We start from the raw sequence: 9,099 nt of genomic DNA on the forward strand, positions 1-9,099 counted from the left end.
CACATAAAATGAATCAGCTCAACCTAACTACCTCTGCACCTACAGGTTAAGATTCTGAAACAGGCATATGAAGTAGGCTCCCCTTCACATCTTACGCATTTCTGGAACACCCTTATTCATAGATAATTGGATGGAGTGCCTTATTCTATTTAAACTTCCCGCTAACATCTCATAGGCTGGCCATTGACATACCTTTGGATTCTAATTGGATCAAAAATACCAGCGCATATGTTTTGCGTTATTATCTTTGCACATAAATATATTTTATATTTTAAATGCGGCTATTTCTAAATAATAATGATAATATTAGAGGGCCACCTATCTTGTCTAGGAGTTAGGATTGAGACGGTATATTAGACCATCTAGAAATATATAACAAAGAAAGATGAAAAATATACCGGGTGTTTTGCATACTGTTATAATATATATTAATACATTACTATATCTTGTAGTGTAGTCTCTGCATAGTCTCTGACAAAAGATGTACTTCTTGAATCGTTACTTTTACAAAAGAGAAACTCAGTTACTTATTGAAGGAGGAAAGAGCATGATCTTTTAAACTTCCATCAGTTACTATCTGTAACATTGTATATTAAAGCTGGTAATATTGGAACCATGGATACATTGGGGGTACAAATCCAATTATTAATATGTACCAAAGCCTTACCTAGGATCAGATCTCTATCATTTTTTATAGATTATTTAATTCATTGTAATGATTCTATCAAATAAATGTTAGAACCAATTTCTGAATAAATTTAGTTCAATACCTATATAGACTGGATTTGTTAACTATATATCCTCATTCTCTTATTTATATGGGGAAAAGCATGGTTCATATAATTATCATGACTGAATGTTCACTGGTAATCCAATAATAATTAGATGATTAAATTGAGCCCTCATTGTATGATTCATATTTTACCATATGGACAGGAATTAAAGGTATTGTACACTCATAGGATGAATTCCCATATTAATAATTTCTAATATACTCTCCTATTTTTACACAATTCGAGCAGACACATTTTTGGGGTTTATGGCCTTTGGGATTCCCAATGATTTATGAGATCCCATTCAGAGTTAAACCCATTTGGCACTCTAGTCCCCAGTTTAAACATCCAAAATGCCTCTCTTCTATAGAGAATTTTTTCTCTGTTCCCTCCTCTTGCTGGTTGTCTGACATGTTCTATGGCCTGCCACTTGAAACTTGTAATATCCTGGTTATGTGCATGTATGAAGTGGTAAGCTAAAGCTGAGCATTCTTTTTTGCACCTGATGTTACTAAGGTGCTCTCTTATGCAGGATCTCACCTCTCTTGTGGTGAGTCCCACATATTGCTGCTTACATTCTATGCAAGAGATAAGATATACTATAAATCCCATAGAACAGTTGATGCATTGTGAGGTTTCAAATTTTTGACCAGTGACATAAGATTCAAAATATCTAGAACTATTTATAGTGTCACATGCTTTACATAGGCTACTATTACACCTAAATGTACCCTTGTGTGTCAGCCATGAGCTGTTACCTATTTCTGTTGGTAACTTGGTAGGGGACAGGATATTTCCTAATGTAATGCTCCTTGTGTATGAGAAATTGCATCCTTGTTCCACTATTTTTTTCAACTTTTTATCTGCAAATAGAATTGGCAAATTTTTTTTTTATAACACTACAAATTCTGGTATATTGAGTACTATAATTAGTGGTGAAATATAGCCCTGACTTTGTATGTGTATTCTTTTTAATTCTTTCTCCTAATAGATCTACTCTAGGAATACCATCAGCTTGTTTTTTTAGCTTTGTTTATGATTTGTTTAGAATAACCCCTTTCTCTAAGCTGATTAGATAAATTATTACATTCTTGTATATAATTACTATTTCTCGAGCAATTTCTCCTCATCCTAAGAAACTGTCCCTTGGCTATTGCCATGGGAACATGTTTTGGATGATTGCTCTTAGAGTGCAGCAGGTTATTCTTGGCAATGGGTTTTCTGTAAGTTTTTGTATGTATTTTTCCAGTCTTTATGTCACCCGACAGGGTTACATCTAGGTAGTTGATGTCTCTAGGGTTATGTTCCATAGTAAAGGTCAAACCCACCTCATTACAATTCAAGTAATCCAAAAATGTCTCAATTAATTCTATAGGGCCTCTCCAAATGAGGATCAGGTCATCTATAAACCTTCGAAAAAATATTATATCGTCTCTAAATGGATCTCTATCTCCAAAGATGTGGGACTCCTCCCACCAACCTAAAAATAGGTTGGCGTAGGAGGGGGCAAATTTGGCCCCCATTGCTGTCCCACATCTCTGGAGATAGAAATTTCCCTGAAATTCAAAATAGTTGTGCTCCAATAAGAATTTTACAACTATCATTACAAATTAAATTTGTTCCTCATCAAAATTGGTTTTGGTACTCAAATAAAATTCTATTGCTTCTAGACCATATTTGTGGGGTATTCTAGAATAAAGTGAGACCACGTCTATGGTTACCCATACATAATCCTTTTTCCATTCTAGTTTATCACAAATTTCTAGGAGGTGCTTGGTGTCTTTAAGATGACTCTATAAAGTGTTCACAAAAGGCTGGAGGATTCTGTCTATCCATTCAGATAGTGGCTCTAATATAGAGCCAATGCCAGACACTATAAGCCTTCCACAAATGTTTTCCAGCATTTTGTGGACCTTTGGGAACACATGAAAAAGAGGGATTTGGGGATGCTCATTATATAGAAATTCTGCTGTTTTTGAGTCTATGTACCCTTTGTAAAGTCCATCATCTATAATAGATTTAATCAATCCAAGATATCTTTTTGTGGGGTTAATTGATAGCAACTCATATGTATCTGCGTCTGAGAGTTGATGGTTTATTTAATCTATATAATCACATTTATGCATAATTACTGTACTGCTCCCTTTATCTGATGTCCTTATCACTAGCTCCTTGTTTCCTTTCAACTCATCTAGTGCTTTTCTCTGTGCTGTTGTTAAATTGGGAGTATCTTTGTCCCTTTCTTGATATAATTCTGTGAGGTCTTGTTCAACTGACCTCTGAAATGATTCTAGTACTGTTCCTCTGCTCTGAATTGGGTAAAATGTGGACCGTTTAAACATTGGTGGGGTGATTTTGGTGTTCCCTGCAGCTTCATCCACGGTTTCCTTAATGATACCATGGGATTCTCTTGATAATTCTATCATGTCTTTCAAAATCCAAATGATTTGAACTCATGTTTTCATTTTGTATATCTGTGGAAATAAAGTTTGCTTGTGTGTCCTCATTATCGTTATAAAAATGTTGTCTCAAAGTTAAAGTTCTAATTAATCTATTGACATGATTAATGTATCAAATAAATTAAACTTACATGTAGGTGCATATCCTAGTCCTAAGTTGAGAACCTCATATTGTGAGCTTGAAAGGTCTCTATCTGTTAGATTTATGGCGTTACCCACAATGTACACAACTTTACCTTTTGATGTAATAATTGTTTCTTTATTTAATTGTCTATCCGTTGTGTGCGCAGTTGGTAGAGCTCTCTCCCTCTCTGCTCTTTTCCTGACCCCCCCCTTTTGGTTTTTCTGGGGGCACGTAAAAAACCTGTTGCATGGTGACAGAGTTCTCTCTTTCCTCCCCTTGCTCTATTTCTTTAGTGTTCTTAGCATTATCCCATTTGCGTGTACTATACTTTGAGGCTGGATCTATTCTCTTCTCACCCATTTTCATGTTATGCTGTTTAAATTGTTGCTTAGGGACTGTTCCTGTCTCCCTGGTATTCATGTTACTATATTGTTGGGAAAAATTACTTTCATTGTCAACCCTATTAGATCTATCCTGATTCTTATTAGTTTTTAATATGGAGGGACCTGTATTAACTTTTTTAATCTGTGATACATTGTACTGCCTATTGTTTATATTCAAGTCTCTTTGATCTCTCTCTGGGTCAATCTGTCTCTGTTGGGAGAAGTACATCTCCTCTTCACGTGATTCTGCCTCAGTGTCTGAAAATACAACTCTTCTTTTTCCCAGTTCCTCCAGGTTCCTATCTTCCATACTTTGAGTTTCTCTTTGTTGTGATCTTGTTAAGATATGTTAAGTTGTTTTAGAGAACACTACTTCTACAGCTTACTGCTTATGCAGGACCACTCAGTCTCACACCTTACCTCGGATTCCCACAGATTGAACTTAAGGGAACCCTGATATGCTCATTGATCTGAGGGTCACTACAGCAGGGTAGCTGAGTGAAAACGGAACCTTCACGCAACAATAACTGCTAGCAGCAGAAAAGAGAGTAAATGTTAAAGGAATGTAACTTCAACAGTAGTGAAAGAGTTAATCACTGCAGGTGCCTTGATTCACACACACAAGCAGTGTAAAATAGTTTATGCAGCAGGCTTTAGCAAACACACCAAAATTCACACAGTACTTTGTTATCTACATAAATCAAGCTGTGGACATTATGTAAACCATACTTTGATAATGAATATTGGTTATTTCCAAACTTGTTCAATCAGAGTATAAGATGCTGTGTTTATCTCATGAAACAGGTAAAGTTGAAGTTAATGCAAACAGTTCTTTTCAAGCAGAAAGAAGGTTAATTGTTATAAGGATTGAAGTATGCTTAGGCGGTCCGTTAATGAGAGATGGTAGCAATATGAATCTTTGTCACAGTTATTTGTATGCAAGTTGGTAATTAGAAGTAATAGTTTAGTGCATATTTGATATCTGAAGCGAATATGATTCTCCAGCAAGTGAGAGTTACACAGTTAATATAGCAAGCATAAGTGTAATGAGTTGCAGCAGTACACACAGTTCATACAATGCAATATATACAGACCAGTGTTACAGGAGATGGCAAATGAGCAGAGTAATACTGTTACCAGACAGCAACAAGTCCCAGCGGTATCACAGTGAGCTTGACAGAGAACCGCGGCGGGAGAATGTCGGGCGTGACGTCACACGCTGCAGGGAGTAACATCAATGCAGGAGAGAGACTGAGAAATCTCTGACTGAATAAACGGTGAAAATCTTCAGGCACAAAAGAGCATCTGCAGGTTGATTCAAGTAGGCAGAAACTCAGGGTGAGTTTAGAGAGCAATAAGTTGAAATACAAAGTTGTATAAACGGCTAGGTCTCTTCAGAAGCAGCTTGTCACTGAGCAACAAATTACCAAGCAATGAGTTCTGTTGGGAGGAGCCTTAAATAGGGCTAGTGAGTTCACTTTCTTAAAGGTACAGCATGAAAAGAGATAAATCCCTGACAGATCTTGATCTCGCTCTGTTATTCCTTCTCCTCCCTCTATTTGAACGATGTTGGGAGAATCTCTCTTTCTTGTTCCATACAAATACCTGGTTACTCTTGTAATCTTCATAATCACGAATATATTTAGAATGCTTCATAGCAATGATCTCCTTCTTTGTCTCTTCGATGGTGTTTTTTAATATAACATCCATCTCATAGTAATCTGTTTTTCCAGTGCATTTATCCAAGACAAGTTGTAATTCTTGTATATTCCCTCTAGTGTTGGATAATTCTGATGCTTTATATTTGATTATCATGGTAATTAATTTAATTAATTAGAAATTATTAATATGGGAATTGATCCTATGAGTGTACAATACCTTTCATTCCTGTCCATATGGTAAAATATGAATCATACAATGAGGGCTCAATTTAAACATCTAATTATTATTGGATTACCAGTGAACATTCAGTCATGATAATTATATGAACCATGCTTTTCCCCATATAAATAAGAGAATGAGGATATATAGTTAACAGATTCAGTCTATATAGGTATTGAACTAAATTTATTCAGATATTGGTTCTAACATTTATTTGATAGAATCATTACAATGAATTAAATAATCTATAAAAAATGATAGAGATCTGATCCTAGGTAAGGCTTTGGTACATATTAATAATTGGATGTGTGCCCCCAATGTATCCATGGTTCCAGTATTACCAGCTTTAATATACAATGTTACAGATAGTAACTGATGGAAGTTTAAAAGATCGTACTCTTTTCTTCTTCAATAAGTAACTGAGTTTCTCTTTTGTAACAGTAACGAATTCAAGAAGTACATCTTTTGTCACTATGACTATGCAGATATTATTATCAAATTTTAAACACTACAACAAGATATAGTAATGTGTTAATATATTATAACAGTATGCAAAACACCCGCTATATTTTTCATCTTTCTTTGTTATATATTTCTAGATGGTCTAATATACCGTCTCAATCCTAACTCCTAGACAAGATAGATGGCCCTCTAATATTATCATTATTATTTAGAAATAGCCGCATTTAAAATACAAAATATATTTATGTGCAAAGATAATAACGCAAAACATATGTGCTGGGATTTTTGATCCAATTAGAATCCAGAGGTATGTCAATGGCCAGCCTATTAGAGATGTTAGCGGGAAGTTTAAATAGAATAAGGCACTCCATCCGATTATCTATGAATAAGGGTGTTTCCGAAAGATGTGAAGGGAGCCGACTTCATATGCCTGTTTCAGAATCTTAACCTGTAGGTGCAGAGGTAGTTAGGTTGAGCTGATTCATTTTATGTGCTGTATACTTATCGTCTTGGTTTTACAAAATCCAATAAAGCTGTTTTTAGCAGGAGCCGGTCTGGGACTTTTTTCTTTTCTGTGGATGTATTTGGACTTACCCACAGGGCTCTCCCAATACAGGACGGATCCATATTGACCCCTGAACCCGGAAGTGGTGGAAAACGGATGAGCGGAGGAACGAAGAAAGTGGCCGATCAACGGCAACATACACAGAAGATTCAACTCCGAGTAAGTCCAAATTTAATTTCCTGTACTGCTCTGTGGATCGATGTGATACACTCCGGGGGGCAATTCAATGTATAGAAATTAACGATCCCGTTATACTGAGTGCATGGACACGCTTTTTGTTTGTGATTAACCCCTTCATGCCCACACCCCTCTATTGTGACGCTGAGAAGGGTTGATTCGTCACACCTCCATTAGAAAATGTAACCCACACTGTATAAATGTAAACTTCAAAATCCTCACATTTTCATATATGAGGTAAAAGAAAATACGCTCATCATACTGTAACACACCTAGTACAGAAGGCTTAATTACAGTATACTGAGAACTTGAAAAACAGCCCTATTGAAACTTAGAAATCAGCTATTTAGATATTTTAAATTGCACTTTTGATATCAAATATCTGGTGTCAGATCAATGTAAATTCTTTATGCTTTGATAAAAAATATAATGTTCTAATTCTTGAGAGCATTTATTGTTAAAGGGACAGTCAAGTATAAATTAAACTTTCATTATTCAGATAGGACTTTTAATTTTAATTGACTTTCCAATTTACTTTTATCATCAAATTTGCTTTTTTCTCTTGGTATTCTTAGTTTAAACTAAACATAGGTAGGCTCATATGCTAATTTCTAAGCCTCTGAGGGCTGCCTCTTATCACATGCTTTTTAAATCTCTTTTCAACACAAAGAGACAGAAAGTACACGTGGGCTATATAGATAACACTGTGTTCAGGCACAGAAAGTTATTTAAGCTCTAGCACAAAACAATGCTAAATTTAAGACAATAGATAATAAACAGTCACAGTCATGTGATCAGGGGGCTGGAAGGTAATCACAAAGGTAAAAAGTACATTAATATAACTGTGTTGGTTATGCAAAACAGGGGAATGAGTAAAAAAGGGATTATCTATCTTTTAAAACAATAACAATTCTATGGTTGACTGTCCCTTTAAATGTTTGCTGTACGCTACAGGTTACATCCACAAATCGACTTGTTAGAAATGTGCATTGCACTTTTATATTTGAAATTAATTCTTAAACTTTGCATTAATTTATAATGGTGAGGAATTCTGTGCCCTATTTCTATGTATATTTTAAGACATCTACGTGCTTTTTTAAATTACTCTAGATTCATCAAGAGTTTTAGAATCACAACTGTAGAGAGATTTATTACCTTATGAAGTTGAGTACAATTGTATACTAACTTGTAATTTTGTAGATATTTCTGAAACAACTAGATGAATTGTAACCTTTTTTTGCTATCATTTAAGATTTGGTTATTGCTCATTTTGTTTTAAATGCTGTAATACACTGTGTGCAGAATTATTAGGCAAATGAGTATTTTGACCACATCATCCTCTTTATGCATGTTGTCTTACTCCAAGCTGTATAGGCTCGAAAGCCTACTACCAATTAAGCATATTAGGTGATGTGCATCTCTGTAATGAGAAGGGGTGTGGTCTAATGACATCAACACCCTATATCAGGTGTGCATAATTATTAGGCAACTTCCTTTCCTTTGGCAAAATGGGTCAAAAGAAGGACTTGACAGGCTCAGAAAAGTCAAAAATAGTGAGATATCTTGCAGAGGGATGCAGCACTCTTAAAATTGCAAAGCTTCTGAAGCGTGATCATCGAACAATCAAGAGTTTCATTCAAAATAGTCAACAGGGTCGCAAGAAGCGTGTGGAAAAACAAAGGCGCAAAATTACTGCCCATGAACTGAGAAAAGTCAAGCGTGCAGCTTCCAAGATGCCACTTGCCACCAGTTTGGTCATATTTCAGAGCTGCAACATTACTGGAGTGCCCAAAAGCACAAGGTGTGCAATACTCAGAGATATGGCCAAGGTAAGAAAGGCTGAAAGACGACCACCACTGAACAAGACACACAAGCTGAAACGTCAAGACTGGGCCAAGAAATATCTCAAGACTGATTTTTCTAAGGTTTTATGGACTGATGAAATGAGAGTGAGTCTTGATGGGCCAGATGGATGGGCCCATGGCTGGATTGGTAAAGGGCAGAGAGCTCCAGTCCGACTCAGACGCCAGCAAGGTGGAGGTGGAGTACTGGTTTGGGCTGGTATCATCAAAGATGAGCTTGTGGGGCCTTTTCGGGTTGAGGATGGAGTCAAGCTCAACTCCCAGTCCTACTGCCAGTTTCTGGAAGACACCTTCTTCAAGCAGTGGTACAGGAAGAAGTCTGCATCCTTCAAGAAAAACATGATTTTCATGCAGGACAATGCTCCATCACACGCGTCCAAGTACTCCACAGCGTGGCTGGCAAGAAAGGGTAT

Source organism: Bombina bombina, chromosome 5 (assembly GCF_027579735.1).
Source record: "Bombina bombina isolate aBomBom1 chromosome 5, aBomBom1.pri, whole genome shotgun sequence".
Lineage (NCBI taxonomy): Eukaryota > Metazoa > Chordata > Amphibia > Anura > Bombinatoridae > Bombina > Bombina bombina.